This window comes from Alligator sinensis, unplaced genomic scaffold (assembly GCF_000455745.1).
Source record: "Alligator sinensis unplaced genomic scaffold, ASM45574v1 scaffold121_1, whole genome shotgun sequence".
Classification (NCBI taxonomy): domain Eukaryota; kingdom Metazoa; phylum Chordata; order Crocodylia; family Alligatoridae; genus Alligator; species Alligator sinensis.
Genome location: NW_005841910.1, coordinates 3,113,798 through 3,126,297, shown reverse-complemented (window position 1 = coordinate 3,126,297; position 12,500 = coordinate 3,113,798). Strand labels below are relative to the sequence as shown.

At 44.2% G+C, this 12,500-nt stretch overlaps 1 protein-coding gene across 20 annotated transcripts in view; it reads right to left on the bottom strand.

The window, feature by feature from the left end:
* The window catches only part of FOXP1 (forkhead box P1), a 421,654-nt gene that overhangs the window by 213,546 nt on the left and 195,608 nt on the right, over positions 1 to 12,500 (bottom strand). Inside the window, exon 1 of one of the 20 annotated variants that reach the window (XM_025198002.1) lies at positions 12,198 to 12,338. The exons of 17 other annotated variants lie outside the window; for them this stretch is intronic. The gene's annotated coding sequence lies outside the window, so the exon portion shown is untranslated. 2 more of the 20 variants (XM_025198001.1, XM_025198003.1) reach the window with 2 other exon arrangements.

The following is a 12,500-nucleotide window of genomic DNA, read 5'->3' as shown; positions in this document are numbered from 1 at the left end:
AGCAGGGTTGTTTTATTCCTGTTTCACAAATGGAGCTACTGGGACACAGAGCAGCTCCAGCCCTGATCCAACAAATAATTTAAACATTTGCATAGGCCTAATGAAGCTAAGTATGTACTTAAGTGTTTTGCTAGGTCATCAGTGCTACCCAAGGTAACAGAGGGAGTCAACAGCAGCGCTGGGAACAGGACACATCTCTCTCTTGGGTGCTCTACCACCCTTGTGGGAGGGAAACCGCAAGCCGAGGGGGTGATTTTCAAATACAAGCGACGAGACTTTCTGAACGCAAGCTGAAAACTCAATGCAACGAGCAGCTGTGCCAGGTGAGCTGCCGCTTGCCTTTGGAAACCAATAGATGGAGACTTGCTTCTACTATACAGCCAAGTACCTGCAGATCGGAGGCATTTCAGGGAAGGCCCAAACCCGTTTGTGTTGGAGGTTCTCATGGCTGGACAGGAGACGGTCCTAACTTCCCTTGCCCTTAATGAGCATTTGTAGTGATGTAGGGAGTTCACAGGAAACAGCCAGCAGGTAAGACATTTTTTGGGTGCATTTCTGTGCAAGTTCCTCCCCTTGGGTTTCCACCCAAGCCATGCGGGGGAAACAAGCTCCAACCTGGACTAGACATTTCATCAACTCTGCAAGTCCTGCCACACTGGGTTATGCAAGGAGAGAACATCTGGTTTCAGCCCTTCCATTTATAGTGTCTTCTGGATGTTGAAGAGCCCGGAGAACTGCTGCGATTCAAGTCTGGGAAGGGGAACGAGGCTTAATATAGCATGGGAAGGAAATGCCAATTTCTCCAGGAGAAACTAGAACAGGGAGCAAAGGTGAGAGAAACCTGGAAGGAACTGCCAAGTTCACCCAGCTCCTGGGCAAAGGAATAACCAAGAGCAAGTGAGGGAGGAGCGAAGTTTGAAGGAGGATTTATACAGCCTTGGGAGAGAAATATTCAAGCTCTCAAGTGAAAGTGAGACTCTAACACGTGGGAGGATACAAGATGATCCCTTGAAGAAGCTGGCTATTACAGGATTAAGAGCTACAGTCCCTCCCTTTGGAGAACACCGAATGCCAAAACCGGGCTCGAGGGTGCTGGGCGGTGAGGTTTGCCCAGGCCTGTCTGTAGGCACTTTCCAGTTCACAGTGACAAGCACTGTCCAGACCTGCAGTAACGTAAAACAGAGGCACATTTTCACAAAAGGAGCCTTTATTATGTTAAAGATGCAGCTGAATGCCAAAATACACCAACGGCTCCTTTGGGACTACAATATGTCGCCCCTCAAAGACTTGAAAGCCACCACACCATTTGCATCGCACAGACCACGAATTTGGCAAGTGGAGGCTTTCAATCACACGGCTTGCCACATCTGCCCAGGGTGCGGCACGGCCAGACATGACCCCAAAGCCAGGAATGGCAGCAAGCACTGCCTATGTGCTGATGTTATACACGATGTCTAACACCACTCTTGTTTTTCTGCAGAAGCTTTCAATTCACCTTTTTTTCCCTATGATTTAAATTTAGGTTCACTAGCTACATTTGAAGAAAAAAAAAAAAAACTATACAAAAAAAAATATACACCTGCGTTTGTTTTTTTATAATGCCATCACTGAGCTACATTTGAAAAAATATATATATACACCTGTTTTTTTCATTTTTTTCGTTTTTTTATAGTATCGTCACTGAATTCAATGCTCTCTTTTAGGAAAGCTCTCCTAGGACTCAACTGGCTGAGATCTGGGGATGTTTTACTTCTCTGAATATTAAATCTTTTCCCTCCCTCCTGGCTGCTAAGATTCTCTCAGGCTCAGAGATCTGAAATAGTAGCAATAACTGTATTTCCTATTTTATTACTTGTAATTGACCCTTTGATCGGAATCCTATGATATTTAACCACATTTATACAGTCATCTTGCACTTCTAAATCTAATACGGAGGCAGCCATGTACTCCAGGAAAGCAAAGGGATCAGGGCTTCTTCCCATAGAAACTCCGTGGGCTTTCATTTTTTGCACTGGTTTATCTTTCTATCATCATTTCATTCAGCCAGCCTATATGTTCCAGATCCTACACGTGATTTAGGTTCTTTTTAGTCCCTGAGAAGGCTTCATTCTTTCTGTGCATGGACTTCCTAGTCATACAGCTATGATGCTTCATTTTGCTGGCACATCCACCGATATCCAAGTTTGATTTCAGCACTTGGAGTAATGCTTCTAAACACTCTCAAACAGGGCTCTCGTGGAAGACGAGGAACAAGGTGGCTGCTGCAAGGAGCTCTCCACTTTTATTTATCTAACATTTTAGATTTTACTAATCATCTAAATAGTGATTACAGAATTTACTACACTATTTCTCTAACATTTTAGATTTCATCTTCTGAATTTCTGCAGTGGGTCTAGAGCCACACATTGCACTTGTTTCTGAATACCAGGGAAAGCCCTAGGAGTTTTTGGCTGTCAAAAGTAGTGCTATATTCACTGTCACCTATTTTACAAGAATGGAAGGAGTTGAGGGAAATTATATTTTACTCCCAAGACCCTGCGCAGCTTCAATGTGTGTAAGGTTGTTTCTCTGGGATACAACATGAAGACAGCCAGGCAGCATCATCAGTATGTTCCTTCAACAGACTGCCAAGGATTTACAAACCAGGAGTGCCAGATAAATGCAACAGCTATCAGCGTAAAGTGGTACCCGCAAGAATTTCTGCAAGACTCTTAACTTACATGCAGTACTTGTAAAGCCTCCTCACTTACAGTATTATTGCATCTGACAAAAGACCTCCTTAAATGAAGGCACTGAGACTTCAGAGAGGCATGGGACAACATGTTTTTATCAAACTTAGACTCCAAGTCCTGTTACAGGACAAAGGCTGGGGAAAGCTCTAGTTTCTTCCAGAGTCCTAGAGGAACATTCGAACCTCAAACCCTGTAGGAGTCATGAGGATTTCAGGGATGCATTGGTGCAAATGCATCCCTGCAAATATAGGACCATCTGGGACACTGGCCTTGGCCTCAAATGCCCCAGCCTATTAGGGCTGTTAAGGACTCCCCTTGCTTATGGCTATGCCTAGGATCCCTTAAAGAGAGACTATATCAGTCCCAAGAGGACGTTGTCTGGCCCATCATTAATACTAGGGCAAATCCACATTAAATCCCTAGAGTTTAACACAACACAATTTAGACCACAGGACTGGAGGATTTGGTCTTGGTCACTTTTCCAGAATGATCCCAGGAGACTCCCAGTGACTGTGCATAGCCGCGGGGTTTGCTGACCTGGTCCTTGCTCCTCCCAAAGACCATCTTTGGGGGAGCTGGGGACCAGGCAGGCACAGGGCCAAATTCTGTTGCCACATAAATGGTGCGGGAAATTGCTCCTAAAACAAGTGCAAGGGATCAAAGCAGAGCTTGGTTTGCCGTTCAGAGTTTGCCATTCAGTGAGGGCTGGAGTTTAATGGCAGAAATAAGAGCTATACACCGGCACGGTGAGGACCATGGGGGCCAGGGAAGCAGCAAGGAGCTTGCTTCACATGAAATCCTCTTACTAGCAGTTCTGCCCAGCACACCTCCCTGCTCCGGCTCCCAACATGTTTGTTCAGCGCAAGCTCAGCTCTCGGTCCCGCTACACCCTTGTCGGTTGTTGGCTAGTTGGGGCAACACATGCTCCCATCGCAGGAGAAAGGACTGCTGGAAAAAGAAGTGTCACAGGCAGGAGCACCAAGCACTCACAGATGCAGCGTACCAACTACAGGACTTGCCTCCTGCTATTTTACTCTCGGCGTGTATCTCCCAAGCCTAGTAGCTGACATCCGCAGTCAGGTGGATTCTTTCAGATACGCAGAAGAGCAGCACTCTCAAGGTAGTTTTCGCCTTGTCTACCCCCGGGGAGCAGCCAGCAGTTGGAGTGGCTGAAGGGGAGGAGTGTATTTCAGTGGGAGGGTCCACGTGCGCACGGCACTGGAGATCTGCTTTTATAAATGTAGACACGAGACAGAATGAGAGAGAGCATGCAAGAGCAAGAGCGAGCACACCTTCTATGAAAGAAACTTGTAGGGCTTTTAATCAGTTTTCAGGACACTCAATTTTAGAAAACTCAGGGCCCAATAAAGTACAGAGCTTCATGCTGAGAACAGCTTTTTCTCTGGTTATTTCAGGGCACGAGCTCAGTATCCATGGGCATTTTGACCCGTGCAAGCGCCGCAGCGCGGGGCGCTCTGAAAAGCGCCTGGCACTGCGACACTTGCACTTGTATAAGCCACGAAAAGCGCATCAGCGCGAAGAAAATGGCAGTGGTGCGCGTCTGAACTAAAACGCTTCGGAGGTGCTTTAATTGAAAAGCGCACCGCCACCAGTTTCTGCGCACTGACGCGCATTTTGCCGCTTATACAACTGCATGCGGCGCGGCGATTAATCGAGTCTGCTCCAAAGCGGAGGATTTCCGCTGCATCGTGGGAAAAAAAAGATATGTGTATAAATACCCTGCGATTCCCTTTTAGGAATGAGAAGGCCTTGTCCTCACAGGCACCACTACGTGCCACTAAGTCAGAGAACTACTGAGAAGGAAAAAGCCTTTCTTCTCTTAAAATCAGTGCCGAGAAGCCTCAAAGCACGTAGAAGCCAAAAAGGCAGCCCGGTAATACCATACCTTGCCCTGGTCTCCTTGTAGCAACCTGTCCTGTTCCCAAGAGGCTCCTAGATGTACCAGCGAGCTGAATATTTCTGCCTTGCTGCCCAAGAGCTGTTACTAAACCAGCAAGATCTTTCTGATGACGTACAGAACGGATGACAGACTGAAAGCAAGAAAACTAAGCGCTGAAACGAAGGTGCTCTAGCTTGCAAGGAGACTCCCTGAGCCATGTAGGCTTGTGCCTGTATGAGTATTGATCTTAGTATTTCCAAAAGCATTGTGGAAGAAGGAAGGTTTCCCATGCAAATATCTGGACTCCAGCGAATCCGTTCATTGAAGGGCAATTCCTGCTTTTGGCTCCTTGATGCCCAAAACTTTTTTTCCCCCACTTTGGAGTATTATTAGTATGTAGTAAACTGCCTCCCAACCTGGAACAGTTGCTTGGTGCAAGTGCTTTACTTTCCCCGCAAGGGTATGAAGGTCTCTTTTTTCCTGCCGGGAGAAAGCTGAGGGCAAAGGCATCTCATACAAAAAAGGAAAGGGGAAAAAAAACCAAACAACATTTCCCAGGAAACTTCAAACTCCACAAAACAAGCGTTTGCAAAGACCAGTCATACCCAACAGTCGCAGCTTTGTTCAAATCAACCAAACCCCCCTTCAAAAGCACAGCTCAGCGCACTGTCTGACCTGGCATCACTTTGATTTCCCCAAACTGCTTGGCATGTATTATAAGCTGCGAAAGGAGAAACTTGCTGAAAACTTCAATAAGGATAAGAGTTAAGGCAAACTGGGGGGCTGGGTAGGAGCAAGGGGATCTTTACAAGGTGGGTTTCTTTATAGAGAATGGAGTTCCTGCGAGAGGGAGGGAAGGTGTTTGCTCCACTAAAACAAATGAGAGAAAAGGTCTCTGCCTGACACAGCTTTTAAGGATGTTTTTAATGGCTGCAGCTTTCAAACAGCAACGAAGTGAAACCATTCTGGAGGATGCACGTACCCCTGCCTCTCCCTAAGGAGGAGCTCGGAGATGCATGCCTACGGCTCACCTGCAGAGCTTGGTGATGTCGCACTGAGATGCACCACACCTTCTCCTGCACGTGGCCAACAGCTCTGCCGAGCTGGGCAGCGCTGACCTGCAGCATGGCAATATAGTGGCTACCCAGCTATATACTACCTAGGATCCAGCACATGCAAAGAGAGCCCAACATGACAGTCTGGCACTGCTTAGGATCATAATTGAGTGATCGGGGATGTGCCCTGCTGACACACCAGCAATTTTACAGGGTTCAGCGTTGTGTTGTTATGGCCACTAACTGACTGAAGGCAGCAAAATGGATTAATTTATATCTCCAGAGATGACAGCGTGCATGGTCAACCTGCCTACATTTTGGCCATTAAAGATTTAGAAGACACTACATATTCCTGCAAGGACTTGGGCTATAATACTTTCTTAGCACACAGAGGCATCCTTAGACAACAGACGTGTGGCCTTCCAGAGGAAGGGAAAAAGGAGACTTAGTGGATGAGAGAGGACGGAGCTGAGAGGACGGAGAGGAGAGTTGAAGCCAAGAGCTCCTTGCAGGAAATCCAACAGATCTTACTGATAGACTCTGCTAGTGTGATTTTAGTATCTGGAGTTTTCCATACACGGCCTTTTGGGGTGGATGGGGAGACTTCTGTCTGCGTTATATTATTTTAGGAAAGGAGAAACCCTGATTTCCCTCATTCTTTTTTTTCCTTTGGAGATAAGTGGAGTTACCAGGTATGTGGCGATATCAGCAACTGAAAGTCCTCAAGAGATTGAGAGGCGGCCAAGGGCTCTGAACACAAGTGGGGAGGGAATCACTAAGTTTCACACACCTGTGAAGAAGAAAGGGTCAGCAAAGACAGAAGAAAAATGTCCTTTGTCTCTGACTTTGAGCTAGGAGAAAGATCTCCGGGGAGGAGCTATGGAAACTTTCCTCGAAATAACAGCTGAAATTCCCTTCCCACACCGCATACACACTTTGCTTCAGATATGGACACCAAGACTGGATATTCAAACTAAAACCTGGAAGCAGCAAAACCCCTACCGAGTCAAACCGCCACCACGGTGAAAGGGTTTCCTATTCTAAAGAGGCAAGATGATTTTCTGGTATCCACTTCAATCCTTTGCCGTGAGTGAAGACCAAGGGACTGATTAGAGGTGACTGCAGCAATGAGCCCCCTAAGTGTCCATCCTCGGACCAACTGCACGTAGATATAGGCAGGGAAGGAAAAAATACCGAAATCATGCTGCAAAGAAATCTGCAGCAACCTGCCAGGACTTCTCAAACTAGGAGAACAAGCATGTTGCAATGCAGAACAAGGAAGTTACCAAAAGCACAAATCGACCTAGCTCTAGGTGGGAAAACAAGTGTGGATTAATGGGGAAATGACACCACAGGCTCAAAGCCACAGGGGAGGGAGGGGAAAAAACAAACAAAAAAACCCAACACATTTTGTTGGAACCAGTTGCCATTTTTCTGCCACACAGAGGTGGGGTCCAACCCGGGCAGGAAGCAATTAGATCACAGCCAGGCAGTTCTTCACTGCTGCAACACTGCTGGCAGTGAATTCAGACTGCCAGGGGTGCAAGTTGTAGCCGTGTTGGTCCAAGGCCATAGGCCGTGTTGGTCCAAGGCCATAGGCAGACACGGTTCTTTGGGTAAATCCAACATCGTTTATTAGACCAACTAAAATAGTTGGAAAAAGTCTTCTTTGCAAGCTTTTGGGTACAAACACCCTTTGTCAGCCTGAAAATTCTTGCAAAGAATTTGCAACCCTGCAGACTGCCAGAGCGCTCGAGCAACAGTCCCCCTCCAGAACAACAACAAAACTGGCATGAAAAGCATATGGGAGACGCATGGACTTGAGATGAAGTGCAGGAAAGAACCATAAAACCTGCACGCTCATTAAATGCTGGACAGTTGGCAAACACCGCGCCCCTGTGTTTGCTGTGTGCCATAAAGGGGTGAAGGAGTTAGGAAGGAGTGTGCTTCAGCACTCAACACCTGTGACACCCAGGAAGTGACTAACTTGCAGGTTTGTAGGCAACAGCAGAAACTATTTTTGGTCACTAGAGACTGCTTAAGGAAAAGATTGCAGGGTTTTAATAAAAGGCTTTAGTTAACACTAGAAATGGACTTTAAAAAGGTCCAAAGGTATCAAACCATGACAATAACTAACCAGGACAGTGGCTCTAAACGGAGCAAGAATCATCAGCCCCGTTTATTTCAGGTGATTTCTGTGCATGCCAGGTGGTTTTAAGAATATTTTAGATCGGTAAAACTCATTAAAAAAAAAAAAAAAAATCAGCTTTCAACTGTTTGCACACTGTTTTTTTTTAATTTGGTTGGGGTGGCTCGTGCTTAGTTGAAAACGGGGACGCCGAGAAAAATCAGGAGGCAAATTTAATTTCTAAAACTGATATTTAAAAATTCAACTTACAATAATATCAGGCCTAATCCACATCAAATCCACAGAAGGCAAAAATGAGCGATTAAACAGAATGGCTGAGATAAGCCAGTCAGATCTTCATTCCTAATTATTACGTGTCCTATAGGCAGGTTTTGGAGGCCATATGCTTAATTTTAGAAATGATTTGGTGTGCTAACATCTCCATAGTGTTGTAAACTGTGGTTATCTAGTGACTTCTCTCCAGAACTGCATTACAGTACAATACTGTACAGTAAAGGTCAAACGGACTGCAGTTTTACAACGACGGTGCTTGGGACTGGTCTTGTAGGGATAGGATTGGGATTTTTTTTATATCTACGGGATGTACCCAAACCAGTGCATTTTGTTTGTCATAAGACCTTTGCTGCTCAGCAGAGAGGACACTTCCAAACCCTGTTAATCCCAGCTTCTTAAAGGAACACTCAGTAAGATAATGAATCCTTTAAATGTTACATCTTGTGTCTTGCATTATTGTGGTGCGGCAACTCTCCACATCAAACAGTCATCAGCACTATTACAAAGTGGGCTTATAAGAGAGTGGCTGAAAAGGCGCTGTGTGAAAAGAAGTGGAAAATTAAAGCTGAAGCCGTCGAAGAAAGGGCTTAATTTACTGGCATGTACAGTATGCAAATGAGATTACTCTCAGCTTAACTGCATCATTTATGTCCATAATAACGGCATCATCATTACAGGGCTCAAATTAAATTACACCATAATTAGCATATCAAAGTGATTGGTTAAAGTTTAAAACAAATACCCAATTTTGTTAATGAACAGCTGTAATTGTCATGTACACTTCAATGAAAACTCCCTAAACAAATATATGTTTTAGAACAGAGAAAGATTTTGAAGCAGACAGGTCTGCGGCGGAGGTAAATTACCTAAAAAAGAATGACACGGACTATTCTATTAATGTTAATATATGCTCGTCGTTTCAGGTAATAAAACATTCTATCAAAACAAGCCTTTGCCTCGTATTTCCACTCTCCTGCTGCAAGGAAAAGTGACAAAGTAGAGAGACCAGCTCTCGACTTCCGGCGTGAACTGTTGATAACAACACAAGGGTGACCGGCCTGCCAGGAGCAAAGGACGTGTTCAATAACATGCTATCACACACACACGCTCCTTATGCTCCGTTCACTGCTACAAACTTGCTGGGTGCTAAGTCTTTCCTGTATTTTCTCCCCCCCTTCCTCTAAATGGGGGGGGGGGGGGGGAAGGGGGGGGGGGGGGGAAGAATGGGGAGGGGAGAGGAGAAAAAGATGTCTTGCTAACTCCATACAGTAGACCAGTACTCTAGTAAGCTGATGACATGATAACATATTAGGCAGCCTACAATTCAATTTACTCTAATCTAATCATATCTACACAGCAGTTTCGAAGGTGGAACTGTACTAGGGAAGTTTTTGCTGTTCTCGTCTCATTAAAATAAATAGGAAGGTGGGACTAGTGGTTTTGTCAATGTCAGCCTGACAGTCAGTAACACATTTCGATAGATCAATCACTGCAAATGTATACAGTAAATATACAGTAAAAAACACTTCTCATGCAAAATGAATTTTAATGCACCAGGAAGCATACTAGATCTTATTTCAATCCTGGAGGTGAGCTTTAATGCCCTTGATTTTGGTAACAACCTTAACGGCACAAGGCCACAATTGCAAAGCAGCAGTGTCAAAGGAAGGCTGCGTGTATGAAACAAAATAATCCCCCTGGGACTCCCCAAATATCGGCGTTGATATGTCTGACCGTGCCTTACACCAAATATTCTAGAAAACAAGGGGGAAAGTATATTTTGTACGACAACGAGGCATGCACTTTCAAATATACTTAACAAGCAAACTGAATGTCTTATTAAATCTGTATTATCAAAACAGTGTTCAAAAATTTAAAGAAAGTAGCTTTTCATTTTATTCATCGAGGAATCCATTAAAGCCTAAGCTCTGAAGTAGTATGTAAATTATGTGCCTTTCAAGGTAGAGCTAGGGCAAATTCACTCCATCAACTAATGATGAACCTCATTATGTGCAGGGAGTATTCATAATGAGGAAACAAGCCACCCGCCATTCCATGTTCTAACATAAATCCCTGTAAAATGTGAATATCTCCACGTCTAATTAAAGGCTACTAATTCCTATCACTCGTTCCACGGCCCCAAAAGCAAAAATATATATAAATGCATTTAAAATGATACACATGGGTTTTAAAAAATACATGTATTTGTGTTTACTGCTGTTCTGCTTCAATTAAAAAAGGAAAAATGCAGTCCCCAGCATTCTAGGCTAGAAAGTTTTGGGGCACAAAAGTTTGATTATATTAAATGACTCGGTTTTACATTTTGAAGAAGAGCTTCATCTAGGAGCAGGTTGGGCTGTGCACTTCAATGGAAAAATAAATAAAAGGAAAAGGAAAGGAAGCAGCAAGACTGTAACAAGACATAATCATTAAAAAAGAAGAAGAAAATTTCAGCCTTCCAGTTTTGCTCCAGAACTAAGACGTCCCTAAAAATCCACAGGGGGCCACGCAATAACCTGGGGAGTTAAAAAAAAATGAAGCATAGGACAGGTATTTAGCAGAATGACACCTTATTTAGGTAAAGGCTGCTTGCCTTTTCAAGCCTGTGAGAACGAATGCAATAGGATAATGTTGTATCTATCACCACGGTTTAATTTGCCCCGGCACTAAATTCTGAATTTGTTCTCTGTACTTGTACTTTCTAGGAGAGAGGCAGACAGGGTTTCAGACACCTCTGAACAGCCGGATGTGGAAGTGTTCCAGTTTTCTACTATTATATATATTTTTTTTTTTTAATTCCCAAACACACCCCAAAATATAAGACAGCTAAGAGCAGTTTAGTTTGCAGAAAAGCATCCATTGTGGCTGAACACACAGAGTGTACATCAAAAATGACACTGAAACAGAGGGTTTAATAAATAACGCAACTCTGTTCAGGGCATAAAAGCACTGGGATGCTCACAAAAAACAACAAGGCTTTGGTAGCTTAAAATCATGCCAGGCAAAAAGTTGAAATCCTTGCGTGAATAACCCACTCGTGTGTCACCCCTAGGAAATCCTGTTTCGAATCTGAATAGAAATTCACAGCTGCTGAAAGAAGTCTGTGCATTGTAGAAATCACACGTGCCCCACATCATCTTGTTTAAAAAAAAAAAAAAAAAAAATCAATGGACTACACAGATAAAAGTACTTCAGCCATGCCGGTTCTCTGAAAAAGAGAGCCCATTGAAAGAGAGAAAGAAGGAGAAGCAAAGGAAAGAAAGAGAGAGAAAGAAAAGAAAAAGGAAAGACAGGCAGAAAGAAAGAGGAAAGAAAGGCAAAAAAGGAAAGAAAGAAAGAGGATGCTGCTTCTTTAAGTTGCATAAAAATAAAACTACACTACATAAAGCTCTTACAGTGCATGCTCACTCATTCCTAGACTCCATGGAGGATTTTTTTCTCCTTTTAGGTCAACCAGTCATGCACTAGGAAGACAACCATCCAAAAATAACTTGTCCCTCCCCCGGAGCACACAGTTTAACAGCCTACCTTTGTTCTGGTGTTGCAGATAATAACTGGCAAGCCTCAAGACCATGAGGATTTTGGAACGACCAAGAAGGTTCAGACAAACCACAAGTAGAGGAGAAGAAATAACTGAAAAGCCTCTAAAAGAAACTGCTCTAGCTGACAATTGGTAGCACCATGGAGTATTTACAGCCGTGTTTACACTGGAGTGAGTGCACCTCTGTTCCACCAACATCTACAACTAGTGGCATTTTTTCCCCAATCCAGGCGTGACAATTAAGAGCCACAACACATCACTGTTTAGGAGAGGGGCTGCCAGACCTCCGCGGCATTTCTTTACAAACGTCTATACCACTGATGAGCGTGAGTTTGAGTGACAAAGGTCCCAGGCTAAATCAACATCCTTACCTTAATGTCCCTAATAAAAGGCTCCGGCAAACATAACTCACGAAAGGCACATGCAAAGCTAGGTCTCAAGGAATTCATCCACAGCCCTCCGATGCATTGCAAAAAAAAATTAAAAAAAAAAAAAGAAAGAAAAAAATGTTTAAAAAAAACAACCCCCCCAAAAACCAGTGCCTTACATTCCCAAACAAACGGGGCTCGGCTCGGGCAGCGTGGTAGGAAGCAGGTTTACATGCACGGAGCTGGGTGGCAGAAGGAAGAGTTCTTTAGGATTTATTTGACACTTATTTTCCGGGAAGCCTTTTGCGGAGTTGTGCCGTTTGTTTCTTATTGTGTGAGACGCAGTTAAAGCTGCTCCCTGAGGGGGCCCCTCGGCCCCTGGCTCGGCCGCTTTGACAGGGAGGTAACCATATTAGGATGTGCGTGGTAAAGTAAACAATAACAGGGTTGCAATGAAATGGAAATTTTTCTCCTCCCCCCCC